The sequence below is a fragment of the Peromyscus leucopus genome, chromosome 3, assembly GCF_004664715.2.
Source record: "Peromyscus leucopus breed LL Stock chromosome 3, UCI_PerLeu_2.1, whole genome shotgun sequence".
Classification (NCBI taxonomy): domain Eukaryota; kingdom Metazoa; phylum Chordata; class Mammalia; order Rodentia; family Cricetidae; genus Peromyscus; species Peromyscus leucopus.
Genome location: NC_051065.1, coordinates 60,454,628 through 60,482,145, shown reverse-complemented (window position 1 = coordinate 60,482,145; position 27,518 = coordinate 60,454,628). Strand labels below are relative to the sequence as shown.

Here is a 27,518-nt window from a genome sequence, read left to right as displayed (position 1 = left end):
AATCTGGATTATGTTCTCTTTGATATTCGTAACTGAAGAGAAACATTTGATTGCAAAGCTGTTGAGTTATGCCAAAATGTGTATTTTAAAGGTACTTAACTTCAAATTTGGATGTAAGGATATGTTGCTTTGGAAGGAGGCTCTGCGTTTGTTTCCACAGAAAGCAGAGGCTGTGGATTTGTTCCAGATTAAGATACATCAGGTTTGACCAGCAAGACCCCTGAAAGGTTTCGATGACACCATGGCCAGATGATCCACATCCAGAATCGTTTCAAGGCAACTGGCTCAGACGATATGGTCTCACGGACTACTCATGATCCTAAATTTTCTTTGTGTCCCCATAAGATACAGCGCCCCCTCCAGCAGGAAGTAGTAAGAGAAGCTACGCCCAAATTCCAAATATACAAGCTGACTTTGGAGATGTGTAAAGTTAAAACCTTCCTTTTAAAAAAAAAAAGGGGAAGTGCTGTGGGACGGTCTATATGTCAAATTGCTCTGATTGGTCAATAAATAAACACTGGTTGGCCAGTGGCCAGGCAGGAAGTAGGTGGGACAAGGAGAGAGGAGAATTCTGGGAAGCAGGTGAGGCAAAGAACTGCACCGTACCACGCATGTGAAGATGCTAGCACCACTCAAGATAGAAGAATGATAAAACTATAAAAGTAGCAAGAAAAAAATAATATAGCCACCTAAAAAAAAAAAAAAAAAGAACTAGATGATGCTGATTTCACAGTCACCTATTCCTGGGTTACTTACAGGGACATGGGCCATCTTCACCAACAGAGCCAGCCCAGCCTGGCTGACTGCTCCAGGTCTGCATCACTGGGGTCCCATGAGCACCTTGCAGGCAGCTGCACCACACCACTGAAGACCTCCCCTCCCTCTTATAGGACCTCTGGGGGGAGGGACTGTGGGTCTTGTGACTTTCATGAGCCTTGTAAGTCTCCTCCCTTCCCCCTCCAGAGAATGTTTCCATCCAGGGAAACAGCTACACACCTGCTTACCCTCTCCTTCATCCTTGTAGGAAGATTCAGCGCTCAGGGGCTCAAGAGGCCAAGGGAAATCTATTCCTAACACCATGTTTCTTGAGCAAAAATAGGTGTAGCTAGGGAGTGTGGGAATTGGAATCAGGGGCTGTGATCTGCCAAGTGCTTACTCAGAAACAGCCAGTGTTGTGATGGGCATCCATCAACTCTAAGCTTACTTCAGGGAGTTGAGTCCCTACATGATGGCTTGCCACCACTACCCCAGCAGTGCTGGGCCACTCCAATTGGTCACCGTTTCCCCATGGCCTGGGTTCTGCCCTCAGATTCCATTGGCCAGTTATACACCTCCACCGTCTATGTCTAAATCCAACATCATGTCCCTCAGTCACAGATGACAGATGAGTTGAGCATCCCTGATGTTCACCATAATGTCATTTAGTATCACACCGTGTTGTAAATCCCAGTGAAAGTTTCCTGTCATTTAGGATCATGGAAATTAGGGTGGATACTAGAAGGGAATTGGGATACCTCCCCACCAATGTTAAGAAACCCCATGAATCATAAGGAGAACAAACCTTCCTCCTTTAAGATGACTTCCTAGGATATTTGGACACAGAAGCACAGAAGCCTGGCTAATACAGGCTCTCAGAAAACTAGTGGGTTGCTTATGAATTTGGTTCTATTCCCAACAGCAATCACCACATTCCTCTTTGATATTGCTTTTCCCTGGCTCAGCTGTAAGTATTTGGGCACATCAAGTTCCTATGGGATCATACCCTTATCTTCCTAGGAACACCTGTCCAATGAGAGGATCTAGCTGGTACCACCTTGGTGATGTCATAGTCTTGAAAGGCGGGTTTTAAGCCATACAGTTGAGTTGCTCTTTTCCCTGAGGTTGTATCAGTGGGAGGCACCAAGTTTCCTTTGTCTTAAACTGATACAGTAATTTTGAATACATCAATTGTATTTTCCCAACTATGCAATTTCTGAGTAATCCATACCATCTTTGAATTCTGCTTATAAAGCAAGCCAGTTCTCATCTGAGCTCAGATCTTTTTTAGAACCCCTTGCCAAAATGCAGCCTGCAGCAAGTAGCTCATGCACTGAGCCTTTTTCCCAACATCCCTTCCCCAGGTCTCACCATCAAGGACATTTTCTGCTTTCCAGGCTTTCACAGGCTGCTGTCTTCCTGCCCTCAACAGTAGCTTCCTCTCTACTCCTGCAGCTGATAGAACAGATTGCTTACCACGCACCACTGCACAGAAAGCCGTGTATTTTGGGATGTGTCCCAGCAAGAACCCCTCCACACCCCCACTTCAGCATTTGGCAGTCTTAGTCACAGGGATGTTGTACAACAAGCCATGAGGAAGTCTGGTGTCACAAAACATACCCATCTGCCATGGTGCCCATGAGTCTGCAGTTGGGATGTGAATAGAATGATCTAGACTGGGCTCTTTGTCAACCAGAAATGTTGACATAGAAATGAGTTTGTTCAGAAATAGAAGAGAAATTAGAATCCAGGATATACAGGATCTGACAGCCCAGGGCATACTCAGGTGAGCAAGGGAAAATGAGGGTACATACACTATTTGAAACAATCATCCAAGTATCAAAGACAGGGGCTTGTGATGAGGTGGTGCCTGTCCACAATTGAACAGGTAGACAATGGACAGGCATCTGCCCAGAAGTATTTCCTGTGTAAGGTTTCAGTGTGCTTCATGCAAGGTTGTGAATTCAGAAAGACCTTGCTGTACTTTCAGTCACAGGCATGGGCATGTGTGGCAGCCCTTCTACATGGCCTCATCACTCCTTTTCATCAGGATTTGGCCTAAGTGACTCCATTTTGGCTCCAGCTATTTCCATAGCTTGGAGCTGCTGTACCAATTCACAGGACAAGCAGATGTCATGATAACCATGGGAATGCCAGGTGACAGTCTTACCAACTGGCCTACCGCCCTGCCTGTATCACATCTTTGAACACCCTTTGACCAAAGCAAACAATCCATGCTTCATCCACTATCAGTCTATGATTCTCAGCTGTCAATTACCCTTCCATGTTTATTCTGCCATAATGAACCTGGTTCATGACAGCATGATGTTGACAGTCGTTGCTACAAGAATGGTCAAGGAACAGGGTAGCTTGCCAACCTCCCCAGGTACGCCTGCTTTCCTGGATGGGGATGGTTGTTCAGTAGTTTACACTCATTTCTGCTGGTGCTTTGCCCAGGCACATACCCAAAGAAGGAAGTCCCTTGGAGACCTCACAGCCCTAGCCAGCCTTGTAACCATCCTCTGCCTGCCAGACTCAGCCTACTCCACTGAAGTGCTTGGTTCCTGGACCCTTTGTGGGAATACTGCAGCCCCTGGTCTCACTTTCTCAAGGTTCACGTAATCTATACAGGATAGCTCCTGCTTGCTGAGAAGCTGTGACCAAGAATGGCTGGTAATTCGCTAATATCCCTTCCTCAGCTGGATGTGAATGGATGAGAAGACTGTGAGGCTTTATTCAGCCATGCAGAATAAATTAAATCATGACATTTTCAGGAATGTTGTACGTGTGAGAGACAGAGACACAGACAGAGAGACAGAGATAAAGAAGGACAGAAAAGGGATCATGAGAAGTGAGGAAGCCATCCTTAGGGGGGAGAAATGAAGAGGTAATGGGACTTGTGATAAGAAACCAGGAGGTACAACTAAGGTGGGGGAAGAAAGGGAACACAGTGGAAGGCAGTAGGGTGTGGGGAGGAGAACAAAGTATAATTATCCATGAATATAGATGCCATAATGAATCCCATTACTTTGTATGTTAACCTAAAAATAATAATTAAACGCAAACAAAACCCCTTTCCCCAAAGTGAGCTGAACCTTTGCATCAGAGGGGAGTCCCTTCCAACTCTGGACTTGCGTGGGCCCCTTGCCTGCAGAACCCATTACTGTTTTCTTTGGAGCTTTATTCTCATCTTTCTTAACATAATCGTTCTTCCTATTAAATTCCATGTACTTAATGACTAGGTTTCTGTCTTCAGGTTGTCTGTGATTGCTACAATTGGCAAAGCTTGAAGGAGAAGACAGGAAGAGTGTCTCAGTACTGGAGAAGAAGCACAAAGCTCAAAGTATTTCCAAAGAGAGGGCAAGAGTCTGGCAGATAAGGGACGGGTTGACAAATGGGGATTAAGGATAGCTGAAGCTAATGAAGATATACCTGAATCAAGAAAGCAAAAAACAACAACAAAAAGACACCCACAGGGGGCACCTGGATTTGAACCAGGGACCTCTTGATCTGCAGTCAAATGCTCTACCCCTGAGCTATACCCCCTGCCTTGAGAGACATCATAATTTATAGCCTTTACCTGAATGGGATACTATTAACAGGGCAGTTCTGCAGGCCCTGGATTCATCTTACCCCAAGCTCTGCTTGTCTTTCCTCCATTCATTCCTCTGTCGTGTTCATTTTCAGCTTCACCCCTCTGGCATCACTCTTGCTTCCCTGATGCAGCCATCCATCCAGTTAGGACATCTGGTTGTACTTGAATTGTCAGCAGGCAAAAAGCAGCCTTGTGGGAGGCTGAGGCAACTTTTGCAGCCTTGCTGCACCTGGCTCCCAACTCCCCATCCTGCATGGGTCATACCCCTGTCTTCTCTACCATGATCTAACCTAGCTACAGTGATCCGGGAAAGAGATAGTTTGGAATCCATCTAGCATCATAATGGTAGAGGTAAGGAGAAGTGGTCAGAAACTAGATGTATTTTGAAGTAGCATGAACAGGAGTTGATAGTGATTTGGATGCTGTCTTAGTCAGTGTTCTATTACTATGAAGAGACATATGACCATGGCAACTCTTAGAAAGGAAAACATTGAATTGAGGCTTGCTTGCAGGTTCAGAGGTTTAGTCCATTGTCATCATGGTAGAAAGCATGGTGGTATGCAGGCGGACATGGTGATGGAGAGGTAACTGAGAGTTCTACATCCAGATCCTCAGGCAGCAGGAAGAGAATCTCTTGGCTTGGATGGGCTTTTGAAATCTCAAAGCCCACCACTAGTGACAGACTTCCTCCAATAAGGTCATGCCTCCTTATCCTTTCAAATAGTGCCACTCCCTGGTGACCAAGTATTCAGATCTATGAGCCTACAGGGGCCTTTCATTCAAACCATCACATGTGCGAGAGTGAGAGAAAGAAAACCATGAAGGGAAGCACTGGGTCTTGGCTGAGTAGCTGGAAGAGCAGCTGCACCATCAATCAGTCCACTCCAGGACATCATGATGGGGGCCATCTGCTACAGAACCTGAAATGATTCACGTGAGATAGTCATTGACAACCACACCGAGTAGGCCAATTACAGTTTTTAGTCCTTTTACTAATAGCCAGACTAAGAGTGGGCTCATGCCTCTGAAAAGTCTCTTGGTGCCCAAGCTGAGTGGTACAGTGTTTTTAAAGACAAATCCACAATTACATCATGTTCGAAGAGGGGTTACATTAAAGAGGGATTTGGGGTGACCTCTGCTTTCTTTGTAAAGCTTATTGGTATTTTCCAGATACTACATAATACATCTAGACCATGGCCAAGATTATGGAAAGTCCCTCAAGGCACTGCCAAGGTGAATGTGACTATTGGGGGTAGAAGGCTGAGAAGTGACCAGGCAGGCACTAGTCAAGTTAGGACAGGATGGCATTAACTTAGTCATTTCATTACCCCATTTTTTTCAGTTACCTTTAATCCTTTGAATTTGGCTAAGGGGTAAACACTGAGTCCTGAGGATCATTAGCTTAACTGAGCCAGTTTTTGTTTGATGAACTTTAAAAGGCAATTTACTTCACTGGAACAGGGAGAATGGCAGCTCTCCTGTTTGCCAGTGGGGCAGCACCAAGGAAAAGAAGAGGTCCTCTAGTCCTGAATAAACATGCACTTGGGGAAGTACATGTACAATACATAAAACTGGAGTATTATACAGTTGTTCTAAGGTCACACAGTGGGAGAGGCCGGCGGTAAACCAATGTGATTTGAAAGAATATGGCCCCAAAAGGGGTGGCACTATTAGGAGGCCTTGTTGAAGTAAGAAATGTGTCACTGTGGGGGTGGACTTTGAGGTCTCTTTTGTTCAAACTTCACTCACTATGACACTCAGTCTATTTCCTGCTGCCTGCATATCAACAAGTAGCAGCTCCTTCTCCAGCACCATGTCTGCCTGCATGCCACCATGCTCCCTGCCATGATGATAATGGACTGAACCTCTGAAACTGTAAGCCACCATGTTGCTGGAGAGCTTCTCTCCAGGTTCCACCAAGCCCCAAAGTCCCACAATCCACGTATAAAATAATCACTCAGACACTTATATTACTTATAAACTGTATGGCCATGGCAGGCTTCTTGCTAACTGTTCTTATATCTTAAATTAACCCATTTCTATAAATCTATACCTTGCCACGTGGCTGGTGGCTTACCGGCGTCTTTACATGTTGCTTGTCCTGGCCGTGGCTGCAGTGTCTTTTCCCCTTCTTCCTGTTTCCCCAATTCTCCTCTCTCCTTGTCCCGCCTATACTTCCTGCCTGGTCACTGGCCATCAGTGTTTTATTTATATAGAGTGATATCCACAGCACCACCAACTCAGTTAAATGTTTTCCTTTATAAGAGTTGCCATGGTCTGCTGGACAATGGTAGCACATGTCTTTAATCCCAGCACTTGGAAGGTAGGGGCAGGCGGATCTCTGAGTTCAAAGCCAGCCTGGTCTACAGAGTGAGTTCTGGGACAGCCAGGCATACACAGAAAAACCCTGTCTCACACACACACACAAAAAAAAAAAGAAAGTAAGGAAGAGAGAGAGAGAGAGAGAGAGAGAGAGAGAGAGAGAGAGAGAGAAGGAAAGAAAGGAAGGAAGGAAGGAAGGAAGGAAGGAAGGAAGGAAGGAAGGAAGGAAGGAAGAAAAGAAAAGAAAAGAAAAGAAAAGTGTGGTCATCGTGCCTCTTCACCACAATAGAAACCATAACCAAGACAACCAAGTTCCTGTTGTTGCAGGGCAGAGGCCCAAAGTACATCTAAAGTCTGAACTGAGAGTCTATATTAGGCCTAGAGAGAAACAATTCTCACAGAACAGCCTCAAATGCATTTTAGGGAGCTTTTAAAAATACAAAAAAAAAAAAAACCCACAGAAAAAATACATTCTGATTGGCAGTTGCTGGGGGAAATAAAGCAAGCAAGCTGTTTAACAGAAGCAAAAACCATGCAGTTAGCCTGAGGCATTTTGACCAGAGTTTCTAGAATGTGGTTGAGTGCTTTCCTACCTATGTTGGTTTGAATATAAATGCCCCCCCATAGACTCATGTGTTTGAATGATTGCCCTACAAGAGTGGCACTGTTAAGAGGTGTGGCCTTGTTGGAGTGGGTGTCGCTTTGTTGGAAGAAGTGTGAAATTACTATGAGGGTGGGCTTTGAAGTTGTATATGCTCAAGCTACACCCAGTGTGGTACACAGTCTCCTTCTGCTGCCTGCTGGCCAAGATATAGAGCTCTCAGCTCCTCCAGCACCATGTCTGCCTGCACACCACCATGTTTCCTACAATAACAATAATGGACTAAACCTCTGAATCTGTAAGCCAACCCCAATTAAATGTTTTCCTTTATAATAGTTGCCATAGTCATGGTGTCTCTTCACAGCAATAAAACCCTGACTAAGACCCCATGGGACTTTTTCACAGCAGAGGTAGAAAAGGGGAGGGGGGTCAGTTTCAAGCTAAACCAAAGATGGCTCCAGCTGAGACAACTTGGAGGAAACTTTGCCTTGTCACACTGTGGGAGCTAAATGGGCTTCTGAGTTGGGAGTAACTGTAAGACTAGTACTACAAGAGACAGAAGATGGGGCAGATATTTAACCAAACAGGAGTTTTATTTGTGAGAGAGTCTTAGCCTGAGTGGATCTGGTCCAGGCGAGATAGTTCATTTCCAGTCCTGGTCTGGACCAGGCTTGGCATGGGAGTGATGAATCCAGCTGTGATTCCATCAACCTCGACTGTATGCTGATTCCATCAACAATGACTGAGCATTGTCAGGATGGCAGTGTGAGGCACTGTCCAGACAGGTGCCAGGTTTTTTGTTTTTGTTTTTGTTTCAGCTTTAGCTTTTTGATGTATACTTGGTCCCTGGGTTCGAATGAATGATAGGGCACCAAGAAGGGAACCAGAAGGGTGTTCAAACCCTGGAGTAGCCTGTAGTCTGGACCTGTTTGAGAAATGGGAGTACTTTAAAAGAAATTTATTGCTATTTTTTTAATGATATGATCTCTTAAAATGGGCAAGGGTAGCCTTTTAAACCTAATCTCATGGAGAATGAATTTTGTCTAGTAAAGGGTGCATCATGCTCTAAGAAGGTCCGGGGGTAAAAGATTGGGCCAATTTTCAGCAGTTTTTTAAAATTAATTTAGAGAGAGCGGACTTAGTAGTCTGGTTCATGCATTTGACCTGTCCAGCGCTCTGAGGTCGGTGAGCACAGTGGAGCTCCCAGGTTACGACAAGGCCTTCCTGACCATCTGAGATATGGTCGAAGTAAGGAAGGTCCTTATCTGATCTAACCGGCAGTGGAAACTGGAACCTGGGAATAATTTCACATAAAAGAGTCTTGACTGTTGCCACAGCAGTCTCTCTCTGGGTAGCAAAGGCTTTTACCCATCCTGAGAAGATGTCTAAAACACTAACAGACTTATACCTGGTGTAAGGAGGCTTTACCTCCATGAAGTTGACTTTGTTTTTACCTTGGGCTAGTTTTCTCAGATGAATGGCAGGGACTCCTATTGTCCCTTGCTTTGGGTTGACTTGTATGTAGGAGAGGTGCTGAGAGGCAGCCTAGATGGCCATCTCTTGGAGACACGGAACCTGGTACCTGGAAGATAATAACTCAGTCAGTCTGGTGGCTCCCAGACGGGTAGTCTGGTGCGGCTGATGCACCAAAAGGCTTCTGATGGCCTCAGTCAGGGTAATTCTTGAGGTTGTCAAGATCCGCCATCTAGCCAGATCCTGTTTTGTATCCTAGGAGCAGGCCTTGTCCACTTTTCCTGGAGAAGATGGGTTGGGGAGGAAGATGTGGATCAGGAAAAGCAATAAGCAAGACAGAAGGGGGCTCCATGGCATTTCTGCTGCTTTCCGGGCTGCCTGGTCTGCCCTCCAATTTCGTTGGGCTTCAGGTGTGTTGGCTGTTTGATGCCCCTTGCAATAGATAGCAGCCATCTCCTCCGTGAGCCAAACCACTTTAAGGAGAGCAAGAACTTTTTTCTTTGTTTTTAACAGTTTTTTTTTTCAGTCAATAGACCTCTCTCATTATAAGTCATGGCATGGACATGAAGGATAGCAAAAGCATACCTGTTGTCTGTATGTTTACTTAGTTGTCCTTTTTCCAGCCTAGGGCTTGCGTGAGAGCAATCAGCTTTGCCTCTTGGGCTGCAGTGTCCTGTGGCAAGGCTTGTGTCCATATGGTGGCCCATTAGGTTGCTTCTCCAGCCTTCCTGACTCTGTTGATGACGAGGCTGTTTCCATCAGTAAACACACAGACCTGTCTCAGGTAGGGGAGTGTCCTGGAGGTCTGGGCAACAGGCCTAAGAATTGTCCAGCAAGCCCTCACAGTCATGGAGGGGGACCTCAAGGTCATCATCGGGCATCAATGTTGCAGGATTGAGACTCTCTGTACAGGAGCAACAGTGAGATGGGTCTGATCAAGCAACAGACTCTGCTTTTGAGTGATGTGGGCATTTGACATCCATCAGCCATTTGCCCCTCTTAGGAGGGTTTTCATGGCATGGGGAGCTGTTAAAGTCAGGTTCTGGCCCAGGAGCTGGTCAGCTTCCCTTACTAGTATAGTAGCTGTGGCACAAAAGCAGGATGGCCAACTAGAGGCCACCAGGTCTAGATGCTTAGATGGAAATGCTACAGGCCTCCACCAGGGTCCCAGGAGCTGAGTCAAAATGCCCTTTGCAGTGTCCTAAGTCTCATGAATGAGAAGGTGGAATGGTTTGTGACATCTGGTAGGCTCAAAGTTGGGACTCAGGTTAGAGCCTGCTTTCATTGCCAAAAGCTTGTTCCGCTGTTTCAGTCCATTGCAATGACATAATAAAGGGACTGGGCTATTTCAGCAAACCCAGGCATCCAGAGCCGTAACATCCCACCGCCCCAAGAATTCTCCTGTCTGCTTCTTGATTTGGGGAGTGGAGGCTTCCTTTCAGTCAGCACTGAGAGTTGGCCATTGGATCAGTCCATTCAAAGGCAAACACAGACTGACTCACTGGAGCCAGGGAAATGGAACAAAAAGCATCCTTAAGGTATAGGACTATATAGACTACATAGGTCTGACGAGAGACTGAGCAACATGTATGAATTTGGAATCATAGGATGAATGATTTCAGTCCTTTTATTTATCTCCCAGAGATCCTGGGCTGGCCAATAGTCTGAGGTCCCTGGTTTATGGGCAGGCAAGAAAGGCATATTCCAAGCTGACAGGCATAGGGTAAGGACGTTAGCTTCTAACAGCCTCTTGATATGGGAAGTCCAGACTTTTGGTTCATAGGATATTTCCACACCCTTAAGAGTGTGGATATAGCCAATAGATTTACCACAACTGGTGGATAGTGTGCTGCCAAACCTGGAGGATGTGTCTCAGCCCATACCCCAGGAAACTGTTGTTTCAAGTCCTGGAGCAGGGTTCCTGTGTCTGGATTTGTTTCTGTTGTGGAGTCTGGAAGAGCTAAAAGACATTCTTCAGACAGAGAGGCAGTTAAGCTGAGTTGGGAGATGGGTGCAAAGGAAATTTTAGTTTCCTGAGGAGTAAGGTGATTACTGTGCCTAACTTTTGTAGAAATCTCTGCCCAGAATGGGGACAGGACCATCTGGGACCACCACAAAGGAGTGGGTCACTTGTTTGTGACCTAGACTAACTGGCCCCATTGAGTTTCTCAAAAGAGAAACCTCTGTACCACTGTCTACCAAAAACTTGGCTACCAGTTGGGTGGCCTCCAACTGATGCAATGACAAAGAGCTCTTGGAGGCCTAAGATGGTGGGATCCTGGTCCCTTTGTTTTGTTCAGTGTCCTCTCTTCTTACGTGGAGAGGGCCATTGCTCTCCTGGGTTTGGAGGTTTGAATGTCTTTTCCTAGTGTCCTTTTCCTTGAAACACCAGCACATTGATCTCTTTCTGGTGGGGCCATCCCCAATTTCCCCATTTTTTGGTTTTGTTTTGTGGGATTTTTTTTCTTTTTTCTTTCTTTTTTTGGACATAAGTAGTGTAAGCAGTAGGAAGCTTAGAGTGAGGAGACTGGAAAGCAGCCAGCATGTATAGCTTAATCACAAGGCAGCTTGTTTTTGTCTTTTAGTATTTGGGCTGTTGTAAACTTCTGGGGCCACTCTGATGAGCTGAGAGGTATTTATTCCTGCAAAGTCCTCTAGCTTTGGGAGTTTTGTTTTTGGGTGTCCAGGGTTGATTGAGTGACAAGCTAAATTTAATGTCCTAACATTAAATGGAGCCCATGGATCAAAAGCAGTATACATTTTAAAATTTTTTTGTAATTGTTTGAGAAATGCCCTAAGATGCTCTTTTGAACCCCAAAGAACCTCTGTAGTCTTAGACAAATTAGTGGGTTTTTGAGCTGCACCCTGAATTCCAGTCATGAGGTGCCAATGAAAAATGTCCAGGGCCTGGAAACTGCATTAGAATTGGTGTCCCAGTCAGGGCAGTTGGATGGGAAAATTGTCTCAATGTCCATACCAGTGGCTTGAAGCCAAAATGCTCCCCCCACTTTTTTTGCCTCTGTCCCAATAGTTCCCTTTTCTCTGAAGTCAAGAGTCAGAAGTCATTGATAGGAGGTAGTGGGTGTAGAGGATGGAGTCCAGAAGGTCTCTTAGGGCTTGGGGCCCATCAGAAAAAGGGGAGTCTGGGTCTTCCAGTTATATAGGTCTGAAGGAGAGAAAGGATCATAGATCAGAAAGGGTGATGCCCTTCCTCATGTCTTTGCCGCTGCCCCAGGAGGGAAAAACAGGCCAGCGACAGGGATCCCAGCAGCAAAGCACAGCAGCCTGCCCTCCATCCCTGAGGAGCCTAACCAGGGCTGCCTCTGGCCGCCCTGGCCTCAGTGCAGAGGGGAGAGTGGCAGCTTGCCTGGGGTTCAGCTGATGCAGCAGGGGTGGTCCAGGACCTGCCACGGGTCTTCCATTGTCTGGGCACCCAGGATCAGGCTGGACCGGTGGAGGGACTGGAAATTTCCTGTCCTGGAGATAAAAGGAGTAAGACTTTTTATTTTTGGTAGGCAAAAAGATAGTTAATAGCGGGGCAGTGGCGGCGGTGGCGCGCACCTTTAATCTCAGCACTCAGGAGGCAGAAGTAGGTGGGTATCTGTAAGTTTGAGGCCAGCCTGGTCTACAGAGTGAATTCCAGAACAGCCAAGAGACCCTGTCTCAAAAAAAAAAAAAAGAAAAAAAGAAAAGAAAGACAGCTAACAACAGCGTACAGAGGTTGCCACCTAGTGTCAGAATTCAGAGACACTGGCAGAATTTTAAGTAAGTCAACCAGAGCAAGAACCACCCAGCTCCTTTGGGGAGAGGGAACAAAACAGAAACACCAGCAACAAAATCAAGAAATGAAATAAAAAACTTCCTCGGCCAAATTGCCCCTCACAAGTCACTCATTTATACAGTTAGCTGGCCATTTATTCAAGCAAAACCGAAGCCATATCTCTTGGGAGACACAGAACCAGGATACCGGGTCCCAATTTAGCGTGGGAGGACTAGGGAAGAATTTACTGTCAGAGTTCTTCTCCCCAAAGTTTTCCAGACCATAAAAGGGCTCCCTGAATGGGCATATCTTCCATAATCTCAAGGAAGTCCCTTGGGCCTATCCGCCCTTATCCAGAAGAAGACAATCCCCAGAACAAGGCCTACTCCTCTTAATTAGAGGAGTTCCTGCTGGGCCTGTCCCTTTTAGTTATAAGGCTCCCTGTGGGGCTCTTCTTCCTCAACCAGAACCAGACCCGAATTCAGTTACAGACTGACCTCTGAGGAGTGTCCTCGTCGGGAACACGGCAGTCACTCCAGACCTCTCCAGACTCGGTGAAGGGGGTGGGGACTAGAATGTTCGCCAGGGTCGCCTCCCCTGCAACCTCTCCCTGGCAGGGAAGACCGGGGGTGCGGCTGAGTCCCACTGGGTGTGGCAGAGTCTCCCTGGGGCCGCCAGATGAAATGATCCATGCAAGACAGTTATTCACAACTGTGGCGATGAAGCCAGGTAAAGCTGGTGCCTCTGAAAAGCCTCTTGGTGCCCGAGTTGAGGGGCACCGTGTTTTTAAAGACAAATCCACAATCACATCCGTGTTTGAGTGGGGCTTACATTAGTGAGGAGCTGGGGGCAGCCTACTAACGTCTGCTTCCTTTGTAAAGCTCAGCAGTATTTCCCATAATACATTTGAACAAAGGTCATGGGCGGTCTCAAAAGTGTTACCAAGGTGAATGTGGCTGAGGAGGGAGAAAGGCTAGAAAGAAACCAAACAGACACAAAATGAAATTAGGAAAGGAGAGCATTACCTTAGTCATTTAAAACCAAGCGGAGATGCCCAGATGAAGGTGGGGGTTAAAGGGATGCTGTGTGACGAGACTTTTCCTGGAGAGATGCAACACACACACCTACTCAACACAGGTAGGGAGTTCATGACGGACACCAAATCATCGATATTACCAAAGTCCAATTTGGTGAACCAATGCGTTTAACTGGGATTATCTACAGGAATATGGGTGAGAATTACAGGAGCAGAAATGACTCAGAGGCAGCCAGCAGTGGTGACATCTCACAAAAAGCTGGGAGCCTGCAGCACACTGCGTATGCAGGCAGTTCAGCAGGTTGGAGAGTGTCCTCTCACGTGAGTCAAGCGTCTTCCAGGCAGGCCAGCTGGGTGAGTCTGAGAACGACCCTCAGCCATCTTCGATTCTTACTCGGGGAGGGAGGGACACAGCGAATCTGGTCAGTTTCAGGGACTTCCTGAAGCTATTTTGAGTTGTTTACCTTCTGCTTAAGGCGCAGGATGGAATGTTTCAATATCAGAGGAAACTGCTGCACAACAGTCCACCCCTTCCTACAGCACTTAGATTCCTTCTGACCCCTCTTCCCCAAAGACCCCTGAGCCTTGGGGGCGGTGGCAATCGATGTTCATCTGTGTCCTAGCTGCAGTCATTTGTTCTCAGGAGCTTCACCAGTGGTTGTGAGTTGAGGCTGACAACAGTGATCTATGGGTGTAAGCACGAAGGTTTGAGATGCATCACAGCCATCCAGTAAGATGATAGAAGTTGCGTCTCCATGGGGACCTATAATCTTCCCAGCCACAGGTTTTTGTCCTGGCTTATAGCACTGGATGTGAATCTCCCCCTCGTAGAGCAGGCCTACATCCAATTGGAAGACTGATAGGTTTTTTTCCACGATAGTGGAGCCACTATTTTGCAAGCAGGCACATCCTGTGTGGCATGTTGGTGCATAGCACTGGGGTTTTCATTTAGTAACAGCATGGCCTCTGGGAGGGTCTTTTCCCACCAATGTAGTGTACTTTTTGAATTCTTTCCCCTTTTTCTTAGCCCAGCCCCAGTAGGGTTATAAGGTAGCTGTGAGTACCATTGTACCTGGTTGTCTCTCCAGTGGCTTTGCAAATCTGCAAAGACAAAAGACTCAGAAATTAGCATTTTATCATCAATATAACAAAACCTTTTCCATAGGATGGGCAGGACAAGGCAACACCCTGACCCACCATCCCACAGCAGATAGTGAGGTTACCAAGATAATCTGGTGAAGCACTCTGAAAGTCTGTGGCCGAGTGTTCTCAGCTGTGTCAGGTGACCCCAGAGGCTGACAACTAAGGAAGACACTAAAGTCAGACCTAAGCAAGGTCTAACACAGCGTGGGAATGTTCCGTCCATTTGTATCAATTACTTCCTCCACAGATCAAGGTTAGCTACAAAGCATGGGCAGAGGCGCTAACTTAATTAGCTCCCTATAATCCCCAATCATTCTCTCTGAGCCATTATGTTTCCATATCCTGGAGTCCTTCCATGGAGCCTCCCTACATTTTCCCATGCCTGATGAACTCAGTGGGCCTGACCTAGTCTACTCGGCCTTACACAGGACCAAGGAAGAAGAGGACCCTGTTCTCCCCTGCTGCATCTGCTGGATCCCTGGGTCTGAGAGGCTCTGGGTTAGCAATGTAGCTGTTATTGGGGGAGTTCCTGGCTGAGCAAACCATCCCCACCCCTAGCATCACCTTTACCAGAAGGAAATGTACCCTCCTTGACCTGGGGCGGGGGAACTGCCTGCTCCTGGGTCAGGCTTGAGTGTATTTACCTGTGTTGTTCTATCTTCTGTGAACCATCCTTGGGCTGAAAGCCACCCAGAAGCTCCTTAGCACACAGTTTAGCTTTCTATCAGTTTTTTCCCTTAGGAACTCCAGCTAGATCTTGCCACATTTGTCTTGCAGAACCCAGACAGACCTCTTCCTTTGCTTTGCTTTCCCTGGACTCCTCTAGGCTGCCCTTGAACTTTACAGACACTTTGCATGCTGATCTACCAAAGTCTTTCTTTATACAGAGCTTACCCTACCAAAGGCCTCCGTTCAAGCTCCATACCAGCCTTGAGGTCCCTGCTAGCTTAGTCTTTTCTTTAAGACTCTGTGAACATACTATCTGGCCCAATGAACTGCGGTTTAAACACAGCTTTCCTTATTCCTAGTTCCCTCAATAATCCCTTTCCCTCCTCTATGGTCCTTTATTCCCAGACATTGATGTGGACTTCAGTCAGAGATAACCAAGTGTCCCAATGGTTCTGAGAAGGCAGTCCACCAGGGACTGATTTCCCTCCTGTTGTCTCAGCACTGTTTTGAGTTATTTACCTTCTGTTTTAAGGAACTTCCCTGAAAGGTGGAATGTTTCTATCTTGGAGGAAACGCCTACACAAGGGAAGTCCTGGCTAATGACATAAATATGAGGGTCACAAGCCCATCACATCCACAGGACAAAATGTGGTCACTGAGGAGGCATGAGCAGAAATGAGCAATGGCCTAAGGACTAAGTCCTGGGCCCTTAGATATTCACAAATTGGGGTGTTGAGAAGTTACAAGCAAAAGAGACAGAAAAGTAGGCAGTGAAGTAGAAAGAACATGAGGAAAAGCATGAGAGCCCTCAAGGCAGGCCCTCTAGGAATGGACTCAAAACCAAGAAAAGGTCTAACGAGATGATGGAAGGTTAGAGAGGTGATGGACAGCCGATGGTGCTCTCCTGAGAAACTTTCCCTGCTCCTGACAGGTGAGTCATGCCATGTGCTCATGATGCACCTGTATCCCATTGCACATACTTGACCATAATTACTCCAAACTTGAGACCACAGTATCTGTCTTTTAAGTTGAGTAGAATCTGTAGGGCCATATCCCTGTGTGAGGATGCCAAGGAGATTGTTAGTGCTTTAGTGGGAACTCAGGGAAACTGAAGAGACAGACCAGGTTCACAGGGTGAGCAGGGGGAGTGGGGAGGAGACAGACTAGGTTCACAGGGTGAGCTAGGGCAGGGGAGACAGACCTCTTCCTCTTAGACTTGAGAAGCAAGACGGGAAAGACAGCAGCATAAGGATGTGGAGGTGCTCCCATCAGATGGCCTCAGTCTTCCCAGTGGAGGTGCTCCCTTCAGATGCTCAGTCTTCCCGGTGAAGCAAGGTTTTCTAAAGAGAACAAAGGAGACAGATGACACTTACTAAAGAAGAAAATTAAACTATGAAGTTGGCACTATGGGAAATGAGTGAATTCCAAAGGAATGACATCATTGGTTATCTGTAGTTGAGCCAGTTGAGGTCAGGCAGAGGTTGAATCTTTTGTCTTACTCTATACTCTTGAGCAAAGACTGGCTATCCCACAGCAAAGGTGGAAAAAGTCAGTAGGGTCGTGTATTTATGGCATTAGAAATAAATAGAGAAGATGGTAGAAAGACCACAGGGAGGGCCGGCAAGATGGCTTAGTGAACAGAGGCACTTGCTGTCAAGCCTGACCATGTAAGTTTGAGCCCAAGGACCCATATGGTGGACCCACACAACTGCTTGATCGTGACGGTCACAGACTGCGAGAGCCATAACCTCATGCACTGTCTGTCCTCTGGTCTCCACACATGGGTTTTGGCACAGATATGAGTACACACACAAATTAATGTAATTTACAAAATTTTTATGATTAAAAAAATGTGTACCTAGAATTAGGCAGCTGGACTCAATGGTGATTCCAATTTTGTTGACACTATCAGAGCATCCTAATGAGGAAGTAGCCAAACACATGTCTTCTTCTTTCTGTTAGGACTCATCAGGGTGTTGACTTTGGCCACATCAATGTCATAGTTCCTTCACAGTGGTCAAGCTTGTTTCTCCTGAGGACATTCTTATGAGGGTGTTTGTGCTGCCTCCAGAGCCACAGGGCTGCCAGAGGTGGGTGACGTGGGCCTCTTCTCCCTTTTGTGGCTGTGGACACCTTTCGGCACTGCGATCTAGGCTTCCAAGCCCTTTACTTTAATCTCAGCTTTGCTAGGGTAGGAACTGCCTTTTTCACTTTTGGTGCCATCTTGGCAAAAAGCATAATTTAAATTTTTAAAGAAAAAGAAAGACTACAGACAAAGGCCTTAATTGGTAGGTCCATAGTGGGTCAATGGAGCACAATGTAGCTCTGAGATCATGGGTACATGAGAGAAATTAAGGGGAAACTGGGGGTTTCCATTTCCATAACAAGAAGATACGAAAATGAAGGAATTGCCTAAGGGAGTTTGTAGTCGAAGATAATGAGAGCATTGGGCATACGTTGTGTGATGATGTTTGTTTTCACTGGCAGCTTATACTGGATTTAGAATCACTATGGAAACACACCTCAGGTGTGTGTGTGTGTGTGTGTGTGTGTGTGTGTGTGTGTGTGTGTTTCCAGAAGGGTTTAACTCAGCATGGAAGACCCAGCCTGAATGCAGGTTGTGCCATCCCACAGGCTGCCCCATCCCACAGGCCATGCTGTCACACAGGCTGGGGTCTCAGACTGGATGAAAAGAAGAAAGTGAACTGAGAATTAGCCTCCCTTCCCCTCCTCCCACTCTCTCTTTCCTGACCATGGTTGATGGACTGTGCCCTCAAACTGTGAGCCAAAATAGCACTTCCTTGTTAATTTGTTTTTAACGGTGCTTTGTCACAGCACTGAAAAAAGTAGCTAATGCAGGTGATACGTTAGGGTTAAACTTGGCTGCAAATTCTGAACTCTCAAAATAACCAGGAACCAACCAACCAAAGGCACAAACAAGCAGACAAACCAGAAGCTTTCTTTTCTTGCATATAAAAGTCCAATTACTGCAGCCCAGCTGTATATATTATGTGATATATATACTATATAGTCATATAGTAAATGTATATTATATAAATTATAATATATAATTATATAGTACAATTATATCTTTTATTCCTTCCCTTTCCTCCCTCCAATTTATATATATAGTATATATATATACATACTATGTATTATTTTATATTTTTATTTTTGTATCTTATATAAATATCTTAATTTTATATAATATATAAATGCTATATAATTATATAGCATATGGTACATATAATTACATAGTATGTTTTACATATTATATATGCTACATAAGTATAGTGTAAATAAATATACTATATAAATATACTAAAATCTAAAAAAGTAGAAGTAATTTTTTAAAACTTCCCCAACCTCTTCTAGTCTTCTCATAGTTCATTCTGGCACACACGTTCTCACTACAATTCTCAAGTAAATTCTCTCTTTGGAGAGCCTCTGTCTGTTATCCCAGTTCACAAAACCCAATGAAGCCTTAACGTTAGGTCTTGACATTGCTGAGGATAAAGCAAAGCAAGTGAGGAAAATGTGACTTGAGACCTGACCATAAAATTGTCCATAAACTTTAATATGAGTTCCAGATATGGGCAAGGGCATCAGTGAGGATGGGAAGGGTGTGGTGCACAGAGACAGAGACTCCCTTGAAGGAGGAGAGGTGCTGAGGGCTAGCAGAGGAGCCAGATCTGGATCCTCGAGGGACTGTGGATGAGTAGGAGCAAGAAGAGGGGGCACCTTCTCTGCTTGAGTCAGAGGGAAGAGGTGGCCTCTGGGAAAGCTAGGTGTCATGTATACAATGAGGTGTAAAAGCAGGGGTTCAAGAGAAAGATACGTGGGCTGGAAATTATCTGTAGAGCAGCTAGAGGACTGACAGGAGTGGGGAGGACCCTCAGATTTTTTTTTTAAAATGACACATCAAACCAGGTGGTGGTGCATACCTTTAATTCCAGCACTCAGGAGGCAGAGGCAGGTGGATCTCTGTGAGTTCAAGGCCAGCCTGGTCTACAGAGCGAGTTCCAGCACAGACTCCAAAGCTACACAGAGAAACCCTGTCTTGAAAAAAAAACAAAAACAAAAACAAAAATGGCAGATTTCTCTGCCATTTGGTGTGAGATCAGGATGCCCTTGCCACCAAATAGCTGTATTATAAGCACCCATGTTTGACACATGTGTGTTACAGATTTCTAATGTTTATACAAATCCAAAGAAGCAAGGAATGTTTTCAAGATAGTTCTTTTAAAAGCCCATAAAAGATAATTCGTGTGAAGGATGGTTACAACTTCTGAACTATATTCTATCTGGATCCACAATGGATTCTGAGATTTTTCTATCAAAAAGCCATTTGCTCTCCAAAACATAAAAATCCTTTACTCTTTTAGTTTTGAGGTGGCCAATATAATTCTTCAATCCCTTCTGCAGAATTTTTCTTTCAAAGCCTAAATAAGACCCAGAATTGCCTTCGACTTGTGTACAAACTAAACAGCACAGAACTTGACTTACCCAGCACAAAGTTGCTATTTAACCCTCTGCAAATTCCCTTGGACCTACAAGGCCTCTCTTACTATCCCAAAGAACCTTCTACCTGGGATGAGAGGCCAGGTGTCTCCCATCCCTGATATAAGGGGAGAAGTCACAAACTAGGAAGTCCTAAAAAGCAACTGTCCCCAGAAGATGCTGGAGCTGGCTGCTCATCACACAGATGCTGGAGACATGAGCGAAGGTCCAGAGCACCGGTGCTGGGCAGACAGAGGTGGAGTGGTGCAGCCTGTCCTGCGGAGGCTCCCAGGAAGCTCTGCAAGACTGGTTCTCACTTCCCTTGTGGTCTGGAAGCCACTGGATGATGCCTACACCCCATCCTGGATATTGTGATTTAACTGTTCTGGGGGAAGGCCTGGGAAAGGGACCTTCTATAGACTCTTCAAGTGATTCTAATTTATTTGGGTGTAAAGAATCACAATAATAAATCCTTAGAATTTATTGGTTCAAGGAAAAAATATTTTAATGCCAGTGTCTATTAAGAAGGAGAAATTAAATGTAGGCTATTGCAATCTTTGAGAACAAGCACCAAGACCTCATCCAGGATTTGCAGAAAAATCCATGAATGTAGCAAGAACTAAAGCTTTCTATCTGAGGGGTAGGGGGAAAAAAGCACAAGTGTTCTGATGGTAACTTTATTACTTCATCCTGAAATCTCTTCTTCTTTGTCTTACAGTTATATATTCCCAACAGAAAGCTTTAGACATTATATGAATTATATCTGAGGATCACATTGCATTTCAGGAGCAAATGAAAAGAAGTAATACTGTTCTGATAACATACAAGAAATAAACCTGTCAGCTTTCTGATTAGTGGGCCAACTGTGGCTGTGAAGAAAATCCAGCTATTTCATTGTCTTGCTTAGGCGATAGCCCATAAAGGGGTTAAAAAGTTAAACTACTGGGGAACCTAGAAAACAGAGAAATTGTGCATTGTATCCTATATTTCTAAGTGTGATAAACATTCTAAACTATTATTTAAAAGTGTCGGTTTTTCCTCAGACTTGGATTGTTAGGCTGTCTGGCAGCCTGCATGGCTGTGAGTAGTAACCATGGCAACGCTAGACTGTCAGCCAGGCTCCCTGGTGTGCAGGCTGTAAAGTGAGGGTATGTAGCACCAAGTGCTCTGCACTTTCTCCAGGAACAGTGACCTTAAAAGCATCCCAGGACCTAAACATAAACAGTTAGTTGGCTGAACCTTGACTCTTGTATCATAAAACTGAGGTTAGGAGTTCGTGCAGAAAGTTAGTTGCTTTGTGTAGGGAGTTATGTGTAGGAATTTGTGCAGGGAGTGATGTCTTTAATGTTATCAGCCAGAGTTTAGCAAGTAGGGAACTGGCACCAAAGTTGCTTTATGCCTGACCTTGGTTCAACAATCAGACAACTGGGAATCTGTCCTTGTGAGATTCACTTGGAGGGGCAACAAGTCTACTTTGAATATGCTCTGAGGTTTTAAATCAGCTAATTGTATATAATTATCCACAAGCCATGAAACAAAGTCCTGGCTATGAAAGTATATTTTATTCATCAAAATTATGCAGTATAAGAAGAAACTATCACCAAGTGGTTGTGACACACGCCTTTAATCACAACACTCGGAAGGCAGAGCAGATGGCTCTCTATGAGTTCGAGGCCAGCCTAGTCTACAGAGTGAGATCGAGGACAGGTACCAAAACTACACAGAGAAACCCTGTCTCAAAAAAAAAAAACAAAAAGAAGAGGAGGGGGAGGGGGAAGAGGGGAGAAGAAGAAGGAGAAGGAGGAGGAGGTATCTTCCTGTCAATCCACAGAAAAGTGTGCCCAGTATGTTCATGGAGAAAGCACACTATCAATCCAGGCTGCATGTAGTAACACATGAGAAAATTGCAGAGAGAAGCAAACAGTATTTACAGTCTATGACCCTTGCCTAGTAGGGATCCCCATCAGAGAATTATTCATCTGGTGGATTGACCTGTTGAGTATTATGATCTGCTGTATATTTTCTTATGGCCTCTGGCAGTAGGCATCTATGTAAAAGGTCAAAACTAGATATGTATTGGAGCACCTAGATTTGAACCAGAAAGTCTTGATCTGTAGTCAAAACAGCTCTACCCTGAACTATAACCCCAATGTGGCTGGGTATAGCTAACTCCTCATTAGTACCTCTTCAACCTTGCTTCCACACCAAGATATTTACATGTTCATGATCTGCTGTTAATGATCCAGAAATTGACAAGATTTCTACATTGATGTCTCCCATCCCTCTTTTCCTCTCCAGCTTTGACTAGACCAACACATATACACACACAACACAACAACACACACACACACAGATATAGATATAGATATAGAGATAGAGATAGAGATAGAGATAGAGAGAGAGAGAGAGAGAGAGAGAGAGAGAGAGAGAGAGAGAGAGAGAGAGAGAGAGAGAGAGAAGAGTAAAGGCACCAACGTTTATCTGGAGAAGATGCCTGGCATGGCTTTTTCCATAAGTTCACACAAAGAGATAGGATAAGACCTTCTGGTCCTAGGTCATTGATGACCGTCACATGAAGCTCAGGGAGAGCCTTCTCCATGATCTAGGTCCTCAGAAAGATACTCATTCCACTCCTTGACTTATTCATTCAATAAACACTTAGGTAGCTTGCTAGTTTCAGGACCCTGTCATCAATGTTCGGTACAAACAGGCATTTAAGACATTGTCCTTTTATTTCAAAAGAATTTTATTCTAAATTGGAGACAAATAATAGGTGAAATGTTTCCACAGAGGTGGCAGGAGAAGAAGTACAGGGCAGGGGAACCAGAAGCAAGGAGCACCCTGTCTGGGGGTCCCAGGGGGATTCCTGAGGAGATAAAGGCAAGGGCTGCTAGAAGCTGATTCTACACCAAGCCTCCTCTAACCTCAATTTCCTGCAATGAGTGAGTGATCCACTAGTCACGGCCTTAGAGGGTGTGGTAGGCAACTGTGACCTGGATGGACCTCAGAGAGCAGCACACAGATGGAGCCTGAGTAGAATCCAGCACATAAGTGAACAAATATCAGTCATGATGTGACAACATCCAGGACAAGGGACAATGTAGGTAACAGGGGTTTCATTTGGTTCTTCTTGGACCACACAAGATATTTGATGATCTGGCATCTAAAAGAAATCCTAGGAAGGGGGCACCTGGATTTGAACCAGGGACCTCTTGATCTGCAGTCAAATGCTCTACCCCTGAGCTATACCCCCACCTGCTTATTAGTGTCTCACAGGCACTCAGAACCTGCATGGCCACTCCCTGGCTGTTAACATCACAGGTACACATGTCAGTGCTCTGCCATCATCTGCTTCCTCCTATGAGACCCAGCCCTGAGCTGTCTCTGCACATGACTGTCATGTCCTCATGAATGACTAGCATCCTCCTGCCTTAGATCCTAGCTGAGGCAGGGGCATTAAATTCAGGAGGCCTGCTTCTACTGACTTCTTCAACTCAACCAAAGGAGCCATATGCAAATACACTGGCTGCTTAGCTGACCTTTGGAGGTGAGTGGGAGTGGGAGTGGAAAAAGGGAAAGTTCTCTGTCCACTGAGAACTTTTTGGTCAGACTCTCCAGGAGGGACACAGGGTCTGATGTGTCTCAGCAAGCTCTACAGGCAATTCTGACAGACTACTGGGTGTAATTCCATCCCTGAGCTACACCCCCACTGGTACCAGTGTACCCAGTTAATAAATTTCACTATAAAGTTAAATTACACATCCTCTCAGACCTACTTTCCAGAAGCAGCCAGACCTGACTGGTGAGATGCCTTCCTCAGCTCTGAAGCTTTCCGTGTCTATATTATTTTTCTTTTAATCTTTATTTATTCTTTTCTCATACAATACATCCCAACTGCAGCCTACCTTCCCTCCACTGCTCCTGGTAACCGACCCCCCACTTTCCCTCTCCCCGAGAGCCAGTGCTCCTAAATTTCCCTTCAGAAATGAGCAGTGATATCAGCTGAACACAGCATAACAAGGTGCAATATGACTAGGCAAAAACCCTCATATCAAGGCTGAATAAGTTCCCCAATAGGAGGAAAAGGGTCCCAAGAGCATGGAAAAGAGTCAAAGACACCTGCACTCCCACTGTTAGGAATCCCGCAAAACCCCAACTAAACAACCACAGCATGTCTGCACAGGACCTAGCACAGTTCCATGCAGATGCCAGGATGCAGCTTCAGTCTCTTTGAGCCCCATAAGCGCTGCTTAGATGACTCTGTGGGCTGTCTTCCCCCAGTCTACTACACCCATCTGGCTCCTACAATCCACCTGACACCCCTCTCCTCCTTCCCTGAAGACAGAATGGCTGCCTCTCAGAGCCTCTCACAGTGCCCTAACCTGCACCATCAGCAGCAACACTGCAGGATCCCTCTCTCCTGGTACAGCAGCTGAGCCAGGCTTTAGCCTTTGAGGATGAAGCAAGTGAGCAGTGGGCTCTGGAGGGGGAAGAAGTTCCTGTGGGAAATGTCCACCCCACACAGACAGCCTGGTTCTGGTATTTCTCTACTTAGTTCTGACCACATGTTCACCAGAGAGCCACCAAAAGAGATAATTTATTGTTCAGCTTTCCTTTCTAGTTCCTAGACACCAGCTGTCTATATGGCTGCTGTGACTGTAAAATTCAGACGAATTCTCCACCATAGTCCTTGCCTTCTCTTTAAGAACCCAACAAAACCAAAGAAATTAGATATATGCAGGAAGAGAGGAGATAAAATAAGAATGGAAGGAACATGGGGCTTATAGGAAGAGATGAGAAGCAGCCATCCATCCACATGATGGGCTGGACTATAGCTCCCAGCTCTGCTGAGGACCATAAGTGTAATAAATGCATAGGACTGAGTATATAATAACTCCATAGATAAAATCATAAAGAAATAAACTTGTAGTAGGGGGCACCTGGATTTGAACCAGGGACCTCTTGATCTGCAGTCAAATGCTCTACCCCTGAGCTATACCCCCTTCCTGCCAGACATGTTTAATAAGTGCCTTTTACCTTCATAGTCACACTCAACATTCATACAACTTATATTTTTACTTGGTAAAACTAACCCTGCTGCTTCCATAAACTCAGCCCATAGAGGTCCCTCTCCAGTCCCCAGTGACTCCAACTATGCCCCTTGTTGTCATGTCAGCACCACAAAGAGAGAGAGAGAGACAGAGACAGAGACAGAGAGACGGAGACAGAGATCTCAGCCTGTGGGAACAGAAACAAAGAGGCATAATCTACTATAAAGAACTTCAGATTTACATGCCTGGCTTCTTCAGTTACACACAAGCCCTCAGTGTGAAGAGACTCTGTCTTACTTCTTTGGGGAACTGTGTGGTACCTGCATGTGAAGACATCTCTCCAGCCTATGGATGATCTGAGTGTTGCCCCTGAGGGTATTTGCTGGATAGATGGTGAAGACATCTCTTCAGACCTGAGTGGGTCATCGAGGACCTCTTACAGCAGAACAGGAGGACACAGAGGGTCAGAGAACGCTGAAGCTGTGGCCTCTACCCTGGCCTTCAGATCAATCACCACTGCACACACTCATTGTCATATGTTTACATCAACATATATGGCACAATTCAATTATTTTAAAAACTCATTATTGTAAAAGATTATTAAGAAAAATAAACACAACACTCCTCCGAGTTCTTTTCTTATTGCTCCTGTCACCCAAAGGGAGCCAGTCTCCAAAGGTTTCCCTGTCTCTTCTAGTCTATCCTGTGCACTTATGTAAAATGTATACAGGATGGCAGGTCTGATCTAATCAGGTCTAGACAACAGTAACTAACTTACTTGTAGAAGAGGATTTTAACTTTCATGTCTTCTTCTATTCTCACTTTCCCATTACATTCATGTCCCAACCTTTAGTTGGATGACCTTCTGTGTTTTTATCATGATGACTTGTCAACACTGTGTATGGTGGATGTGCATCATTCTAAACAGGACAAAGACATCGGGTAGAACTTTTGATTTTCCTGAAGTTAATGGTAATCTTATGTTTAAACTGTTTCATTTTCTTTAAATATCTCCATCTTCCAAAAACCCTGAGTTCTCCATGAAATACTTTCCAGAATAATATTCCATGCATGGAAACATTTCTACTGTCTAATGAACATTTCTACTTTCTGTTTTCCAGGAGTGACCTGACGACTCCTGATCCTTTTGTTCTGGTTGTCCCCAAAGGCCTGCTGCATGGTCAAGGGCCTGTGACTTCCTTCACCATGACATTCTTCTTTTCCACCATCTCGTCTGTGTGGAAGTGTCTCCCAGATTTTGATCGTAGATGTTTCTTAACAAAAATGACACTCCTTCTTTTGGGAGATGAACCCCTCATGTGAGTTGTGAATGGATGTAAAATTTATAGCCTTGGCCTGGGCTACAGAGTGAGTTCCAGGAAAGGCACAAAGCTACACAGAGAAACACTGTCTCGAAAAAAATAAACAAAAAAAGAAAAAAAAATTTATAGCCTTTGTATGTCTGATAAGGCATATAATTCTCCCCACACATTTAATAATACTCTGTATATTTAATTTAAGGATTTTTTTCATAAAATTATGTGGTGGTTTGAATGAGAACTACCCCAATCGGTTCATATATTTGAATGTTTGGTCCCCATTTGGTAGACTGTTTAGGAAGGATTAGGAGGTGTGGCCTTGTTGGAGGAGATGTGTCACTGGGAGGGGACTTTGTGGTTTCAAAATCCCATATCAGGTCAGTCTTACTCTCTGCCCCCTGCTTGTGGATCAGATGTAAACTGTCAGTTAACTGCTCCAGTGCCTTGCTTGTCTACCTGCTACATGCTTCCCACCATGATGATCTAACCCCATGCTATTGTAAGCAATCCTCCCATTAAATGCTTTCTTTATAAGTTGCCTTCATCATTGTGTTCCTTCATGACACTAGAACAGTATAATAACTATATATGTAACACTATAGTAACAGAATAGTAAGTGAGAAATTGATGTCAGGGCCTGAGTTATTGCTATGACAGACCTGACCATGCTGCTTGTTGGAGGAATATGGAAGATGTTGAGACTTTGGATTAGAAAAGCAGTTGAATAGTGTAAGTGGAGTTTATGGGCCATGCTAATAGTAACTAAGAAAACAGTAGTGCTCGGAGAAATGTGGCTGTGGTTTTCCAGCTCAAAAGATTGCAGAGGGGAAGAATACTAAAGTTCTTATGATGATTGACAAATAATGTGGCCACCTTTTGCTCTTGACTAGAAATCTGCCAGAGCCTAAAGTGAAGAGTTTTGGACTAATGTTGTCAGAGGTGATTCCAAGACAGCCTGGTGTTGACTGTGTCATGTGGTTCTTACTGATCCTCTTCTGCAGATCTACAGTGAAAAGGAGCAGGAGGTGCAAAATAAAATACAAATGGATGACACTGGTTCCTTGGAGTCATCCTCCACCTTTGCCTCTTAAAACTATTCTACCTCTGCTTCACTGTAGAACCCTGTGATTTGAATAGAGGGGGTTGATGAAGGCATCCCATTTAGGACTGAGTGCTCCAAAGTCTGTGACTCTCTGTCCAGTGTGGGTCTCTGTGTTCATTTCCATCTACTGCAAGGAGAAGCTTCTCTGATGTGGACTGAGCAAAGCACTGATCTATGGGAATAGCAGAATG

General features: G+C 45.0%; 3 non-coding genes across 3 annotated transcripts; all 3 read right to left on the bottom strand.

Moving 5' to 3' along the window:
• Window positions 1–4,230: 4,230 nt before the first annotated feature.
• Trnac-gca lies at window positions 4,231–4,302 on the bottom strand. Its single transcript has one exon. It is a non-coding gene; the product is annotated as a tRNA-Cys (tRNA).
• Window positions 4,303–23,036: 18,734 nt separating this feature from the next.
• Window positions 23,037–23,108, bottom strand: Trnac-gca. Its single transcript has one exon. It is a non-coding gene; the product is annotated as a tRNA-Cys (tRNA).
• A 1,678-nt stretch (window positions 23,109–24,786) lies between these two features.
• Trnac-gca lies at window positions 24,787–24,858 on the bottom strand. Its single transcript has one exon. It is a non-coding gene; the product is annotated as a tRNA-Cys (tRNA).
• Window positions 24,859–27,518: the final 2,660 nt, after the last annotated feature.